General features: G+C 48.6%; 1 protein-coding gene and 1 long non-coding RNA gene across 8 annotated transcripts in view; one reads left to right on the top strand and one right to left on the bottom strand.

Moving 5' to 3' along the window:
* The window catches only part of TTC7B (tetratricopeptide repeat domain 7B), a 244048-nt gene that overhangs the window by 27446 nt on the left and 200387 nt on the right, over positions 1–16215 (top strand). The gene's annotated exons all lie outside the window — the stretch shown is intronic.
* Positions 54–14418, bottom strand: LOC309866306. 2 transcript variants are annotated; one of them, XR_014312568.1, is made up of 4 exons: positions 14145–14418; positions 12247–12313; positions 1861–6207; positions 54–260 (listed from the first exon to the last, which is right to left on the bottom strand). It is a non-coding gene; the product is annotated as an uncharacterized lncRNA (long non-coding RNA). The 2 variants fall into 2 exon arrangements; XR_014312569.1 differs by lacking the exons at positions 12247–12313; positions 14145–14418 and adding an exon at positions 7341–7657.

Below are 16215 nucleotides of genomic sequence, written 5' to 3'. Positions count from 1 at the left end.
AGTTCCTCAGCAGAATTCCAGTAAAGTGTTCTGATAATTAATATGCAATGAAAGCAGGATTTTTCTTTTCTATAATTAAGATACTGCCCAGAACAGGCCAGGATTCTTGTCGAATGGCCCCTTTGCGATATGGTTGACCAGTGTTATTCATTAATGCTGCCTCTGGGCTAAGTGAAGAAAGGTGGATTGGTCTCTGCGAATGGCAGTCACCATAGCAGCCAGTGATCTCGTGTTCAGTTGTGTGCCTGGGGGCTCTGGGCCTGGAAGGAAGCATAAACGTCAGCCTGGTTGCCCAGGAGGAGCGTGCAATCCCACGTGAGAGGATAGTCCCACGGAGAGGAAGACGACAGACGCAGGACACACACATTGTTTGACCTTTCCAAGCTGCCACTTCCTCATCTGTGAAATGGGTATAATCATATTCACTTCATAGATTTATTCTAAAGGTTCAGTCAAATAACGTATGTAAAGCACTGACCACGCTACCTGGCGCATACTAAAGTGTTTATCAAATGATATTTTAAAATATCAGCCCCAAACAAGATAGCAGATGGTAAAAGTCAGGCATGGCTAATAGCTTTTTAGAGGTGAGAGAGGTCACACAGGCTGGCAGGGCAGGAAGGCTTCCTGGAAGAGGAGGAGGTTTTGAATATGAATTTAAAGGCCACCTGAAGAAAGGGAGCATCTGAAGCAGCTCTGCTCCCTCCTGCCACCTACTGTCCAAACCATGCATTGTAACTGACTGTGGCTGGCACGGAGGCCAGGGCCCTGGGCACTCGTGTGCTGTTGGCTGTCTGACTGGGTTGTTCTGCGCAATGGTGAACAAAGACCCAGCCCGAGGCACACTTCAGAGCTTTGTGTCAGGGGTGACATATTCAACCAGTTCCCTGGGGAACCTCGAGTTCTGCCAGGTTCGTCTAATTAATCTTCTGAACCTCCCTGCGGCCCGGGGAAAGACGCTGTCACTCTTGGCGGAACGCACTGGCGCTTTGGAGGGCACAGTCCCCTGAGGCTGCTGGAGGGGTCCTGGGGGCTCTGCAGGCTGTGCTGGGCTGTGTGCCACTTTCCTGCTGCCTGTTTCCTCACCTCACATGACTTGGGCTTGGGAGTTTGTGTGTGATTTGGGGCCAGAAACAATATCCTGCAAGGAGAGCAAAGCTTTATTGGGCAGTCGCTGGGCACCTGGGGCCCGGTGGGCTGTTGCCGGGAGTGTTTTGCTAGTTGCGGAGGGGGGTGGCTCTGGGGCCCACTTTGCAGCAAGAGCTTGGGCCCTCACATCAGCTCTAAGATGGACTGGCCCCAGCAGCCCTTTGTAGGCAGCATAGCCCTCTCAGTCTCGTGGCTTCAAGTGGCCAAGGAGGCCAGGAGACGTGGTTGCTGGGGCTGGGCCCCCGTCATACGTGGCTAGCAGTGGGCCCCCAGCCATGGTGCTGTGAGGCACTTGGGACACGCTGGCTGGCTTCTGGGAGCCCTGGTCCTGGCTGGCTTCCGTGGGCTCACACAGTGTCACACACATACAGGAGAGGGAAGGGTTGCTTGTGCCAGAGGAAGTGGCTCTCAGCCCAGGGGGACCCCAGCACTAAGAGCTGATGCCGGCCAGGGGAGAGGTGGTGCGGAGTGGTGGCTCTGAGCACCGGAGCTTAGCCGTCTGCCTGCTCCATTGCCCACCGCCACCACATACTGGCCCTGTGCCTCGGTTTCTCTGTCTGTCCAGCTCTCCTTGGGTTGTCCTGCGGATTTCACAAGCTCCTACGTATTGAAGGCCCGGCACATAGTGAACATGATTTAAATACTAGCATAAAAGCTGAGTGTTTGATGGGGCACCATAAGAAGTGACTTACAATAGCCCAAATACTATACCTTTAATTTGTGGAGATGCCCAAAGACGGGCCAGCTCTCTGAGGAGTTCAAGAGGCTCTTGGTCCTAATTCTGTGTAGTAGCACTCTTTGCTTCCTCTTTCTTCTTCAAGTTCCTTGAGAACTTTCCACTAGAGACTGTGGACAAACATTCAGTGAATGCCAGTGTACTCCGTCGTGAGCCACAAGCCTGCCGGTGCCTGAGGGAGGGTTGGTGTCGTCAGCTCAGCATTTCCAGCGCTTTTGAAATAGTTGCTGACATTGCCAAATTGAGACCATCCTGTTAAAAATGTGGCTTCCTGGCTTCTTCAGGAAGAAGGGAAGGGCAAGCTGGGGCTGGAGCTGAGTGCAACTGCCCCTAGGATGGGCATCTAGCACGCACCTCTTCCCTGGCCACCACGGTCTCCCGAGGTCTGACCGGACCAAGGTTTTCAGCCAGAGCCTGGGAGTATTACTCCCACATCCGTGCTTCCAGCCGTGGCTGCGAGCTCTTCCCCTGGCCAGTTAATGGTAGCCTTGGCTTATTGGGAATCTGCAGCCAACATCATTCCTTATCAGTTAGAGCTTCACTATCTCTGAAATCCTCCAAACCTGTAATTTACAGACAAGGGAGATGAGACTGGTCGAGGTTAGTGGAATGCCCACTAGAGGCCCTCTATTTGGATATCTTAGCCAGTCTTCACCACCACCCTAGGAGGTGGCCTCTATTATTCTTTCCAGTTTTACAGATGAGAAGACCAAGACACAGGCAGTTTAGATAAGCTGTCCAGGGTCCTGAAGCCAGGAAGTGGTTGAGGCAGGACTCGAGGCAGAGCCCACGCTCTCCTAGTGAGAGGCAGAAGGGGCCTCTGTCTAAAGCCATGTTCTTAACCATTCTGCTCTGGTGCATGTGGATCAGAGCATGCTTGGGCTAGGTGAGGTTTCTTCATGTGGAAAACATTCAGATTGCTAGAGGATACTCTTGATTTGCACTAGACCCCTCTTGGCAGCCTCACCTTCGTTTTTCTTCCACCATCATTCCTGTTCCTTGCCCAGATTTCTTCCTATAAATTCTGTACCTCCAGCTCACATGTCCTGTCTTCTCTGACAGCCTCTGGGACTCACCTGTTCAGAGTTGGTCAGATTCACTGCTCAGTAGATCAGTAGGTGACGTGAGAATCGTACTAGCATCAGTTGTCCCGGTATCAGCCGCCTCTGCCGGTCTGTGAGTTCCTCTAAAGGAGGAGCTATTTGTTTTGTTTGTTTGCCATCCTCACAGCTCAGTGCAGGACTTGGCATGTAATCGGTGCTCAGTTATGGAGTGGAATTTGTACAAGTTCCCTTGGTGGCATTTTTACTGAGATGCCCATCATGTCATTCAGGTGATCCGGGCACCTTTACTCCTAGCCTGGCATGGTGAGATGCGTCTTCTTTGTAGGTGACATACTGGGCATATTTCGATGATTCAGAGTCCTTCCCAGCCGATTACAGGCAATACCTCTGTGAGCATGCTGACGTCACACTGTAAGAGAGCCCCATACGGACTTCTTTCTGAAAGGTTGTACATTTCAGTTCATTACCATGATCAGGGACTTCCAAAGTGGATCTTAGCTCCCCCCACGATCCCCTCAACTCCTTCCTTCCGTCTTGTAAATCTAAGCAGACAAACAGAGAGTGGGAATCGAAATGGAGAAATTCTTTAGCTTCTGGTAGTCCTGGTTTAATCAAGTGAGTAGACATCTTTGCTCTGGGATACAGATTGAAGTAGCAAATGAAATCTCCAGGACACCAAGTGGCCACAGATGTTCTTTTCACAAGTGGGAAGGCTGGGGAATAGTGGACACATGGCCGCCATCTATTTTGGGAATTAGATCTGCTGGACATGGGGTGACTTTCCACGACAGGCCAGTGGGAGCTAGAAGTGGCTTGCCTTCCCAGATATGGCCTTTATGAACAGCCTTGGTATATATGTTCTTGTCTCACAGAGACCAAAAACTCACTGGCTCCAATATAAGGGAGTCCTGGCACCAACCGGCTGGTCACAGCTGGTGGGGCAGCTGTGTTCTTGAAGGTTCTTATTTCTCCCCATCCACTAGAGTGCCATCCTCGTCTGTGTGATTGAAGCTGGCGTGCTGGCTTGCTGCCTCTTATGGAAAGGGGGGATAGAGGGAGACGTCTGGGGTGAGCAGAAGAAGTGCATGTTGGTTCTGCTGACAGCCCCCTGGAGAGAGGTTACTCTAGCACCATACATAGCCACCAGGAGCCTGGGAAAAAGAAGACTGGGGTCTCACCTAAGTCTCTGATTAGACATGTCCAGTAGAGCTCAGTCTCTCAGCCAGTTGGCATCCGTAGAAGGGGGCAGGGAGGAGGAAGTAGCCTGCATTCAGGTGAATGAAGGGGACGTGGAGGACCTGAGGCTCTGGTGCCCAAGAGGAGGGAAATTATGAACCTGGAAACAGTGGCCTGGTATTAAGCTTCCTTTCTAGATCAGACGGTAGGATACAGAGAAGGGCTGATGGCAGAGGGTCAGCGGGGCCTTCCCAATCATCCCTTATACAAACACTTTCTTTTTCCACTGGGGACACTGAGCCCGAAAGGCGAAGGGACTTGCCCGATGACGCCCACCAAGCTGCAGGCAAGGCCAGGAGGGGGTAGAAAACCTTCCTGTTAAACTGCGTGACCTCTGTGCCAGGTAGAGAAGGCGGCACGGTGTTGGGGAGCTCCATGGAGCCTCCTATTTTCTCTCTTCCTCCTTTGCTCCCAGGTTTGAAATTGTGCCTTTGATGTCTTGGTTAAGAGCCTGGTGTTTTGGAGCCAGACTGCCCAGGTTTGATCTCTAGCTTTGTCACTTATTAGCTATAAGATCTTAGGCAAGTGACTTTTACCTCCCTGGGACTCAGGTTTTTCATCTGTAAAACAGAGGTAATAGGAGTCTCTACATTATAGCGTGATTATAGGGAATGAGGGGCTGAAGTTCTTAGCACTGTGCCTGGCAAAGCAACAAAGTTTAGCTCCTTTTGTTCCTGGGCATGACCCCCAAATGGATAGACTTCTTTGGGAGCCCCAGGTAACATCCAATTCCAGGGGAGAGGGGAGAGTTGCTTTATATATCTGCCATGTCTGGCAGAGGGTGTGGTCCCAGGAGTGGACCCGGGAATGGTACGTTGAGAGGGAATTCTTTAGAGGCAGAGCAAGCAGAGACCGAAGTCCGGAGTGCCACTTGGGGAGGAAGCGATATGGATGGTTGGAGGATGGTCAGCACCCAGTGGCCGGGGGCAGATGGAGAGGTTTGCTCGAGGAGGGGGCCCAAGATCACTCCTTCTGTGCTTTGCCAGTCCTGCCAGAGGCAGACCCAGAAGGTCAGAGGTCTTTGGAATTGGGCCCATGTTCACGGTTTTTTCACAAAAGGCTATTCACAGTGGAATGGATGGGTGATTTGAGTAGTCGTCCTTTAAGAGGTGAGAGCCATTCAAAATCCTCAGACAGCTGTCTTCATAAGAAGCATGCTAAACCCAGTGCTCCTAAAAGGGGAGACTCTTATGAGTCTCGGTTGGACTGCCCTCCCTGGCCAGAGGCTATGGGCTGATCCTAACGACGCCCCCTTCTCTGGGGTCTGCAGAGCTGATGGACCTCTTGCTCTTCCCAGAAGCATAGGTGCGATGAAGGATAGCGTTCGGGTTACATAATGACCTCCCCTGGAAAATGTTCCAGCTTCTTTTGCCTGCCTCATGTAAAGCTGTCCCGGGGCTCTGTATGGACGGCCCGCTGTGAGAAGCTGAGCATCCCGTCTCATGACATGGTGTCAGGAAGGAATGAAGACACCCCGCTTCTGCAGTGGGCAGGGTGAAGGGGCAAAGGAACTCTCAAGGGAGGTTTTTCAGAAGTGCTGCCTTTTCCCCAAAGCTGATGAGCACTAGTGTTTAAACAGAGATCCCAGCTCCAAAAGGCTTAGATCCCAGCCTTGCTCTCCCCAGCTTGAAACTGAGTGTCTTCACCCACTCTCGGACTTCAGCTTACCGTAAGGAGTTAGACCGGGACACTTAACATGTTTACCAACAGGTGTTTTCGGAAGATGCTCCTGGGGCTCCTCGCTGTCTCCGGGGGGCCTCCCACCAGAGCAAACTTCAGATACATCAGCACAAGGGACGCAGTCCCTCGATGAGGGGCTTCTATCATGCATTGCCTGTGTGTTTGTTTCCCGTACCCTGCCGGTCCTCGGCATCTGGGTGCCATGGGAAAAGGCTTGGAACAAGTTGAGTTGGAAATTCTTCAGATTGTGGGTGGTTATGACTTACGATCTTTCGTCTTCCCTAAAGACTTTCATGCACGTAGACCACAGAAGAAGCATCTCTCTCTAATCAGGGGTTCCCTCTGTGAAGTAGAAAAGAAAAGAGAATGAAGGCGTGTCTGCTCTATTCCCTTCAGAGGCTGATTCTAACAGTCCTGAATGTCAAGGTGAGGCCAGACCCCCGAGACGTGAGGGATGCGTTTCCTATGAGGATGCTTGACTTTCCTGCTTCAAAGCTTATTTTTTTCCATCCTGGGATATTGGTTCCCAGGAGCAGCCCCAGTTTGCCCCAGGAAAGTGGAAGCGTATTTACTAGGGAGTGCTCGGGCTGTCACTGATGTGGGCTCTGTCCGTGGAGAGGTTGGTGTGCTGGTCCCAAGGGGACCCTGGGTGTGGAGGGCTGGCAGCAGGCTGGTCAGGCTCTGCCAGTGCCGAAGGCCTCTGGGGGTCACACTCACACATAGGGCCCCCCGCCCTCTCCAGACGGGGGTGGGGTGGGCAGAGGAGCTGTCTTCTGAACCAGTTGGCTTCAGGCACCAACATGGTGACCAGGGCTTAGCTCTCCAGCTGGCCCACACACAGAGGCAGAATCTGCTGGGGAGTGTTGGGGAGGGGGTGGCGAGACATGGCTGAGAGGGGGTGAGGCCGCTTTTGTGCCTGGTAGGAGAGGGTGTCACTGGAGAGATGTGACAGTTGCTGGGGAGCCCGGAATAGGGAGGGTATGGCCCAGGGGCATGTGTCCATGTCATCTGGCCTGCCCAGGCCCAGCCAGCTGCTTGGCAGAGGTGGTACGCGAGTGACGTGGTCACAGAAAGGGAGGAGGCCATGCGGACCCAGTTCCATCCTGCAGGGCTTCATGGTGGGGGGTCCAGAGCCTCCGTGCTGGAGCTGTGTGGGGGCAGGGATGGGATCAGTATATGGGGAGTTGAGGTCCCGAGCCCAGCTGAAGACCATTTTGAAGTTCTGCCCAGTTCCGTGGGTTAGGTCCCTTTGCGTTACTGGTGAAAGAAAACCCCACCTAGTCTGACTTCAGTGGCAGTTGGATTCAGGGCTCAAAGATGGGTTCTTTCTCCCCATTCTTCGTCCTGCTATAATCCGTGTCAGTTCCCCTTTCAGTCTCCACGGGGCTGGCTGGAGCAGCCCCAGACCCTTGATTCTCTTAACCTGGGCCACCTCCTCACTGTGTCTCAGTGGCCTTGGTGGATCACATTCTCACCTGTGATCTAGCTCCAGTGGCCAGCCTCATGCCCCAGGATTGGCTTCTGTGTGGCCTGAAGGCTGTGATGCAGGGGCGTGGTCCCACTAGGAGAATCAGAGGGAGGGTCCATGACAGATGTCCACAGCTCAGCTCTTCTGAATAGGAGCCCTCTCGTCAAAGCCGCCCAGGACCCTGTGTGCCCTTCTCTCCTTGGAGGCGGTCCTTCCAGGGGAGAAGGAGGAGGGATGGTTGGGGAGGAGCCTGGTGACCGTCCGTCTGTGGACTGGACTGGTGATTCCTCGAGACCAGACTTCATCAGGTGGGTCCGTGCTGAAGGGATAGGGCCTTTTAGAGAAGAGTAGTCTCCAGGGCTGGAGGGCCCGTGGGGGAGGAAAGGCTTCCCTGTTCTGGCTTGGGGATGGCGCCAGAGCTGGGCAGTGAGAACTGTACCAACTCCAGCCTTAGGCCTGGACTGAAGTCTTTCTAATAGTGATGGCCATCTCTGAGTTCGGCTACCCTGAGGTCGGGGTTCCAGGGGGTTAGCATAGATCCCGCCCTGCCCAGAGCCACGTGTGGTGCTTGTGGATTGACCTGTGTGACGACGGCGCCTCATTCTGGCAACTGCCCCATGCGTAGCGATTAGCGTTCCCTGGGAGGAGCTGAGAGGCTGAACTTCGAGGTGAGGAGGGACTCACATCAAGGGCTGTGGCCTCGGAATCTCTGCTCTGTCTGCTTTGTTGACCTGCCTTTCAGCTGAGCACAAATGCTCATTTGGAGTGGGGGTGCTGTTGACAAGGGTCTGGTGTCAGATAAGCTGTGAGCCCTTGTTTCCGCTCTGTGATCTTAAGCCATTTGATCTAAGTCTCTAAGTCTCGCTTTTCTTATCTGCCAAATGGGGATAATGCTCAGATGAGAGTACTAAGAAAGCTGAATAAGACAAAATGGGAAAATGCTTTGAAATCTTTAAATCTGAGCTCAACAGCAGGGGATTTGTGTAGTCCGTCCTCATGCACACCTGCATTTGGGAGCAGCCGATGGCTGTGATGGTCTCACTGTCCCTACGGCCTCCCCCACCAATCCTGTCTAGAACGCTCCTTTCCTTGGGCAGACAGCAGGGCTTCTAGCTTTCACTGGGGTTGATCGAGTGCCCCTTCCCCTATAATTTTATCTTATTGTTCTTGGTAGAGACAACATATGTGTGCATTATATAAAAATCAGAAATACAGACCGGTCAAAAAGAACATAAAAATATCCGTCACCTGGTCTACGCAGAGCCAAATTCTGTTAACATTTTAGTGCATTTACTTTTAGATCTCTATAATTATCATGAGTGATTTTTTTTTTATAAAAATGAGATTATACCACATACACTGCTTTATGACCTGCTTTTTCCACTTCGCTACAGATCATAAACACTTTTAGCAGCTGTACAGCATTTCATTATATGGATAAGCTATAATATATTTAACTAAAAAGCCTCTATTTTTGGACATGGAGGTTGTTTTCAGCTTTTTACAGTTATAAGTAAAGCTGTGACGAACTCCCTCTCAGCCTGGTCTCTGTGCTTGTCCTTAATGATTTCCCTAGGAGAGATTTCCAGAAGTGGAGTTTCTGGGTCAAAAAAGAAGTATTTCCAGACTGCTCTGCAGCACGGCTGTACCTTTGTGCTTTCCTGCCCACAGGGTGTGGGACCAGCTGCCTCTCCTTCTGGCTGACACTGAATAGAATCCCTTTGATCTGAAAGTGAACTTTGATTCCTTGGCTGTGTGTTCAGTGTAGACTATTTGGAAAAGAAGGAAAAATATAAAGCAGAAAATAAAATCAGTCACCATATGACCACTTGAGCTAGTGAACCACTGTTGAAGTTATATATAAATATATAAAACAGAGAAGGATATATACTTATATAAAATATTTAAAGATATAAAGATGTATACTTATACAATATTTTATACACTATTAGGCTCATGCCATATATTATTTTACAGTCTGTTTTTCACCATATGTGTATATGTGTGTGTACAATTATTTTTCCATATCATTAAATATTTGTGAAAAAAGTTTTTAGTGACTGCACCATGATGTGCCTTATGGATATTTTGAACGGTTGCTTATGGAATGTCTGATACAGTTTTTTATATTACAAATATGGTCTATAGCTCTTAAAAAAACAGATTTATTGAGATGTAATTCAGATAACTATGAAAAACAACCTTTTGACATATACAGTTAAGTGGTTTTCAGTATATTAAGAGTTGTGCAGTGATCACCATAGTCAATTTTAGAATGTTTTCATCACCCCCAGAAGAAACTTGTACTTATCAGTGGTCACTTTCAATTATCTAATTCACGTCCCTTCAGCCCTAGTCAACCACTGGTCTACTTTGTGTCTCTGTAGATTTGCCTATTCTAGGCATTTTATATAAATAGAATCACATAATATGTGATGTTTTGTGTCTGGTTTCTTTCACTTAGTATGTTTTTCAGGGTTCAAATGTGTTGTAGCACGAATGCATGCTTCGTTCCTTTTTTGACAGATACTATTCCATTGTACGGATGGCCCACATTTTGCACATTTTTATTAATCCATATGCATCAGTTGATGGACGTGGGATTGTTTCCACATCTGGGCTGTCATCAGTAACGCTGCTGTGAACATCTGTGTATAATGTTTGGGGTGCGTGTATATTTTCATTTCTCTTGGACATACACTTGGAATTGCAATGGCTGGGTCACGTGACTACTCTAGGTTTAATGTTTTGAGGAGCCACAACTGTTTTTCCTAAGTGGTTGCCTTGCTCTAAAGCTTCCAGTTGCTTCACAGCTTGTCAGCACTTTCTTATCTGTCCTGTTGATTCTAGCCATCCTAGTGGGTGTGAAATGGGTATCTCATTGTGGGTTTGATTTGTGTCTCCCTGTGACTAATGATGTTGAGCAAAAGTTCATGTGCTTATGGGCCATTTGTGTATCTTCTCTGGAGAAATGTGTAATCAGCTCTTGTGCCCAGTTTTAAGTTGGGTTATTTGTCTTTTTATTATTGACTTGTAATATTTCTTTACATATGCTAGATACGGGTATAGGAGACATGGTTTAGAGATGTGTGATTTGTGGATATTTAGTTTTAAAATATTTGCTGCAATTCTGTGGGCTGTATTTTCATTTTCTTGATGATAGCCTTGGAAACACAAATGTTTTAAATTTTGATTAAGTTCAGTTTTTCTTCCCCCTCCTTCCCATCCCCCCTCCCCCACTTCCTCCTCCTCCTTCTTCTTTGGTTGCTTTTGTGCTGTTGGTATTGTTGCTGCCTAATTGAGTTCACAAAGATTTACTCCTATGCTTTCTTCTAAGAGTTTTAAAGTTTTAACTTTTATGTTTAGCTCTATAATCTACTTTGAATTAATTTTTCTGTATGGTGTGAGGTAAGGTTCCAACTTGACTCTTTTGCATGTGGATATCCAGTAATCACAGCAGCTTTTATTGAAAAGAATGTTTTCCTCCTCATTGAATTGTCTTGGTGTTTTTGTGGAAATCAACTGAACATGAATGTAAGGGTTTATTTCTGGATTCTTAATTCTAGCCCATTTGTCTATATGTCTATCCTTATGCCAATAACAATACTGTCTTTATACAGTTTAATACAAAGTAGCTTTGTATTAAATTTTGAGATGGGGGAGTGTGAGTCTTCCAACTTTTTTTCTGTTTCAAAATTATTTTGGCTCTTCTGGGTCCCTTACATTTCCACGTAAATTTTTGGATCAAGTGGTCAATTATTGGGGGAAAAAAAATTTGCTGGGAAATTGATAAGGGTTCTGTTGAATCAATAGATCATTTTGGGGGAGTATTGCCATCCTGTCAATATTAAGTCTTCCAGCCCATGAACATAGAATGTGTTCTTTAATTTCTTTCAAAAATGTTTTGTAATTCTCAGTGTGCAAGTCTTGCATTCCTTTTGTTAAATTTATTCTGAAGTATTTTATTCTTTTGGTGCTATCATAAATGGAATGATTTTCTTAATATCACTTTCAGATTGTTCATTGCTGGTGTATAGAAAAATACAAGTGATTTTTATATTTTGATTTCTTACTCTATAATGTCTGACTTCACTTATTAGCTCTAATAATTTTTGTGTGTGTGGATTCCTTGGGGTTTTCTCTATACAAGATCATGTCACCTGTAAATTGAATAGTTTTACTTCTTCCTTTCCAATCTGATGCCTTTTTGTTGTTGTTGTTGCCTAGTTGCAATGGCTACAGGCTCCATTACAATGTTTAATAGAAATGACCAGAGCAAATGTCTTCTAACATAGGGGAAGGTTCCTTTCTTCTAAGATAGGAACTCATCGTTGAGTATGATGATAGTGGTGTGTTTTTCGTAGATGCCCTTTATCAGATTGAAGAAGTTTCCCTTTATGTCCTATTTGTTGAGTGTTGTTTATCGTGAAAGAATGTTAGATTTTGTCAAATGCTTTTTCTAATGAGATAATCTTATAATTTTTGTGTCTTATCCTTCTAATATGGTATATTATGTTGATTGGTTTTCATATGTTAAATCAGCCTTGCATTCCTGGAGTAAATCCCACTTGGTCATGGTATACACTCTTTTTTAAAAATATGTTGCAGGATTTGGTGCACTAACATTTTGTTGAGGATTTTTACTTCAATTTTAGAACGGATATTGGTATAGTTTTTTGGTGATGCATTTGTCTGGTTTTGGTATCAAGGTAACACTGGGGTTACAGAGTAAATTTTGAGTTATTTCTCTTCTTTTACTCTTTGGAAGCATTGTGTTAATTCTTTAAACATTTAGTAGAATTCACCAGTAAGCCCTCTGAACCTGCGCTTTTCTTTCTAGGAGGTTTTTTGATTACTCAGTTGAATCTTTTGTTACTCTATTGTTTTAATAGATTTGAGAAGCCTTTACTTACTCTCCACTTTCTCAGACGTGGCATCTTTTCACTGGAGCCTTAAGCCTCTGGATCGTGGCAAACAACCCTGGCCAGAAAGGAATGAAGCTTAGCTATTTACTTACTGGTTTCCGAGTGGATGACTTTGAGGACTAGTCTCTGTTTTCTCGTCCAGTAATACTTAGAGCAGCAGTTCATCCCATGCCCTACAGTGAACTCCGTACATGTTGCTGTCAAGGGAAGCAGCACTTCCTGTGTTTGCAAGTGATTGACAAAGTCAGCCCGGTGGAGGAGTCCTGGATTTCCCTGCCAGGAAACTGCCAGCTCCAGCCAGCTTTTAAGCAGAAGGAATGACTTAAGCTTATAAGTCAGAATGATCTATCTGGCACAGAATGGAGAACCAATTAGAAGGAATGAGAGATTAGAGGAAAGGAGACAGACAAGAGAGGTGAACTGGCTTTAGGCCCTTCCCCTCTTGTTCTGTGTTGCAGGGGGCCTGACTTCTGCAAGCTGTTTCCAGGATGCCCTAGTCAACTGGTTTCTGCCTGGGTTTGGCCAACAGGAAGCATTGGTGGGAAATTAAGGAGCAAGAGGAGAGAGCAGCCAGGGTATTTCTCTCTCTCTCTCTCTGCCTCCAGCAGCAGCACCTATGACAGACTCATCCCTGCCCATCCCTGCTGCCCCCTGGGGTTTTGGCTCCCAGGAGGGAGCTTCTGCTGGGTTCTGTCTCCCAGGCTGTGGCCCCAGCTTCTGGGCTCTTGGAACTCCATCTCATCCCTTTGTCCTTTCTAGCCCTAGGAAAGTTAGTGGCCTCCTGCTGCTTTAGAATTCTGGGATGAGATACTATCCTGTTTGGCTTCTCATTGGTTTCATTGCCTTAAATCTCCTTTATTTGAAAGATCTAGAGTGATACTTTTGTCCTGGCTGGAGCCTGACAGATATTGCAAAAACCTGGATTGGAGCAGGCCAAGGAGATGGTGTGTGTGTGCTGAAGGAGTTGCAGTGGGAGGGAGGTTGAGGGAGGAATCCAGATGACTGAGATTTTTAGCTTCACTCTCTGGGCAGGGAATGGTGTTAAACCAGGTTAAGGATTACAGGAGGAGGAGCCAGCTTCCTTTGGAGGGTGGGGGAAGATACGGGATTGGAGGGCGACGTGGTGATACCTCTGTGACCGCAAGGGGGTGCTGTGCCGGGAATCAGTCTAATTCCAGGGACTTGGCTCAGCACGCTGGTCTGGTCACTAGGCGATATGTTTGTTGGTCAGGATTTAGGAACTGATTTGAGTATAGATTGGTCACAACCCAGCAGCGTCTGGTGCTCGCTCAGAAGAACACAGAGACTGAGGAAGGCAAGAAGTGAACCCGGAGGGCTGGGGGCCCCAGAATGTACCAGGGGAGCTCCACTAGAGGCAGAGCAACCAGCAGGACCTGGGTTTGGGGGTGGGGGGGCGGCGGGGAGGTACTGAAAGGGAGGAGGGATGCAGATGACAAAGAGCTTTTCCCTGGGCTCTACGGGGCCTAAAACACAGGAGCAGTATTTACCTTTGTGGCAGACTGATACTCTCAAGTAGGTTGAAGTGAAAATGCAGGGAAAACTGTAAGTCGACAGTGGCCTGAGTGTCAGGACAAGTCAGTCTGAGGTTTAATGTACTGTGGAAAATTCCACACTCAGGAGATCAAGAGTGGAGCCCTCTGCCTCCCCCTCAAAGTCATCTTTTCCCTTTTTATTGAAGCCCGGGTTCTTGATGAGTGCTTCTGCTAATTAAAGCAGGTCTAGGCATGGCCAATCATTTTTTCAGATTCTGAAGGCTATGTCCTGGTCTTGCCAGGGGGCCCCCATAGCCTGCTTTGTCCCACCCATGCTCTGCCCCAGGTTGCTTGCTGATGCCCGCCCTCACCTCTCCCAGGCCCCCTCCCTACCTCTGCTTGTCTTTGTCCTCCAGCCGGGGTCTCCTCCTTTTCCCTGCCAGGAGTCCACCCTGGGTGACGTGTCAGTGACAACCTCTGCAGCTCTGTTGTCCATTTCAATCTCCCCTTCCTCTTCCACCTTTATTTATAGTTCCACCTTTATTTATAGTTAGTATCATGCAGTTTGGCATTTGGTTTTTAATTACATCATATCTGTCATTTGCCTCTCTCAAACTAGATTATATGTTTAATTAATTCAGTAAACTAGCAGATACGTGAGTGCCTACTTAAGGTTGGGCTCTGGGGCTGTGCCATGTCTAAACTGTTTGTTTTGTGTCTCCACAGTTGCACCAGGGACAATGCTTGCCACACAGGCCTACTTGTGATGGGGTGGGTCTTTAAACATTTTTCCCTAGCAACCCCCAGGTGCACTGTTGAAGATAAACTCGACCTGAGTAACACACTCTTGCTTAAGCAAAAGTGCAGTGTTTTCAGTGTACTGAAATCCTCTCCATTTTAGACAAAAACAGATTTTGGTTTGGTGCTGATATGAAACAAAATAGTCTTGTCTCTAACTCCTACCACGTCCACCTTCAGGTTGGATCATCCCAGTCTGTGGACTTAATGCAGGTTGTGGGGCTCTAGAGAGTCCATCTCCCGTGGCTCCTTTACTTTGGAAGCGGTGACTCTTTGGGTGTCGCTAATGCCGTTTTTCTCCCCTGCATTGTGTGCTAGCTGCTGTATTTTTCACTCTTGGGATCCGGGTCCTTACTACTGGGATCTTCCTGGGGCTTAGATGCATACAAAGCTGGCCACACTTTAAAAGATCATCTAGTTCATACTCCTGTTCAATATCTTAAAAACCACGACTTCTGACTCTTCAGACAGTGCTCCCTCCACCACCACCCATCACTTGGCTTCCATCATTTCCAAACCATGTCTGGTGTTCATTTTCTTCCCCCAAATGTTCCTGATGCTTCGGGAATGAAAAAAGCATCCATATTTGGAAAGCTCAGAGCTCTCTGGGGGCGGGAGCAGAGCACAGACTGTTCTGTGGAGAAGGAGGGTGTCAGAGCTGGCTCTTCCCGCTCTCTCCCTCAGGCTGGGACTGGTGCAGAAGAGTGGGAAGCTGTGGTGGGCTGGGGCTAGCCATCCCGGGGCTGGGCCTTGCTGGGCTGGGCCTGCTGGGGCAGGGCCTTGACCCGGCAACCAGGCAGAGGCTTGCAGCTGCCCTGAACGGTACACGGAGAACTCAAAAGACAGGGAGGGGTTCTCGGCTTTGGTGAGCTCCTACTGTGTGCCAGCTTCTGGAATATTAGTAGCAAATTATTACTAATATCTACAGCATTCTACACACCATTATAAGCCCTTGCCCCTTAACACCCTTCATCCTCACAGCAACCCTGTTAGACAGAAGCAGGTAGGGTTCCCCATTTAAGAGGAGTGAGGGGTGGGTCCCCTGTGCCAGCCCCTGGCCCTTTTTCTTCCTTTGTGTCAAGGGCTTGCTTCCTAGACTGGGGCTGGCATATCGTGTCGGTAGGAACCCCCAGGTGACCTCCAGATACTGTCCAAGCTGGACTTCGGTCGCGTGGACCCCAGGGTTCCAGGGGTGCATTGGTTTGCTGCCAGGAGCTCTTGGAGAACTTCCATTCCACCTCCGTGAACAGCACAGACAGCACTCGGGTTCCTATGTAAGCAGTGGAGTTCTTTGGTCCTGTGAGCACGTTCCAGAACCGGAATTCCACAGAAGGCCTCGAGCGAGGCCACCTGCTCAAGACTCGGTCATGGGCCACACCAACCTGGACTGCGGCCAGCAGCCGCTCCAGGGCTTCCAGGCCGAGCCGGCCGCCGCCGCTAGGGGGCGTGGGAGTCGCGTCCTCGCCCGGCGTCCGGGTCGCGCATGCGCCAAGCCCGCCCCAGAGCCCCCGCTTGCCGCCTCCCGCCTCCCGCCTTTCGCTGCGGCCTCCGCTGCCGTCGCCCGGGCTGACTCGAGGCAGTCCCCGAAACTGGGGTCATTGTGAGATTCGGCGCTAGGCAAGGGGTCAGAGGAGAGGGGTGAGCTTGCCAGGCTTATTTATTAAGC

The sequence above is a fragment of the Mustela nivalis genome, assembly GCF_964662115.1.
Source record: "Mustela nivalis genome assembly, chromosome: 6".
NCBI lineage: Eukaryota > Metazoa > Chordata > Mammalia > Carnivora > Mustelidae > Mustela > Mustela nivalis.
Note: the sequence above shows the minus strand (reverse complement) of the source record. Positions and strands in the feature narration are given on the sequence as shown.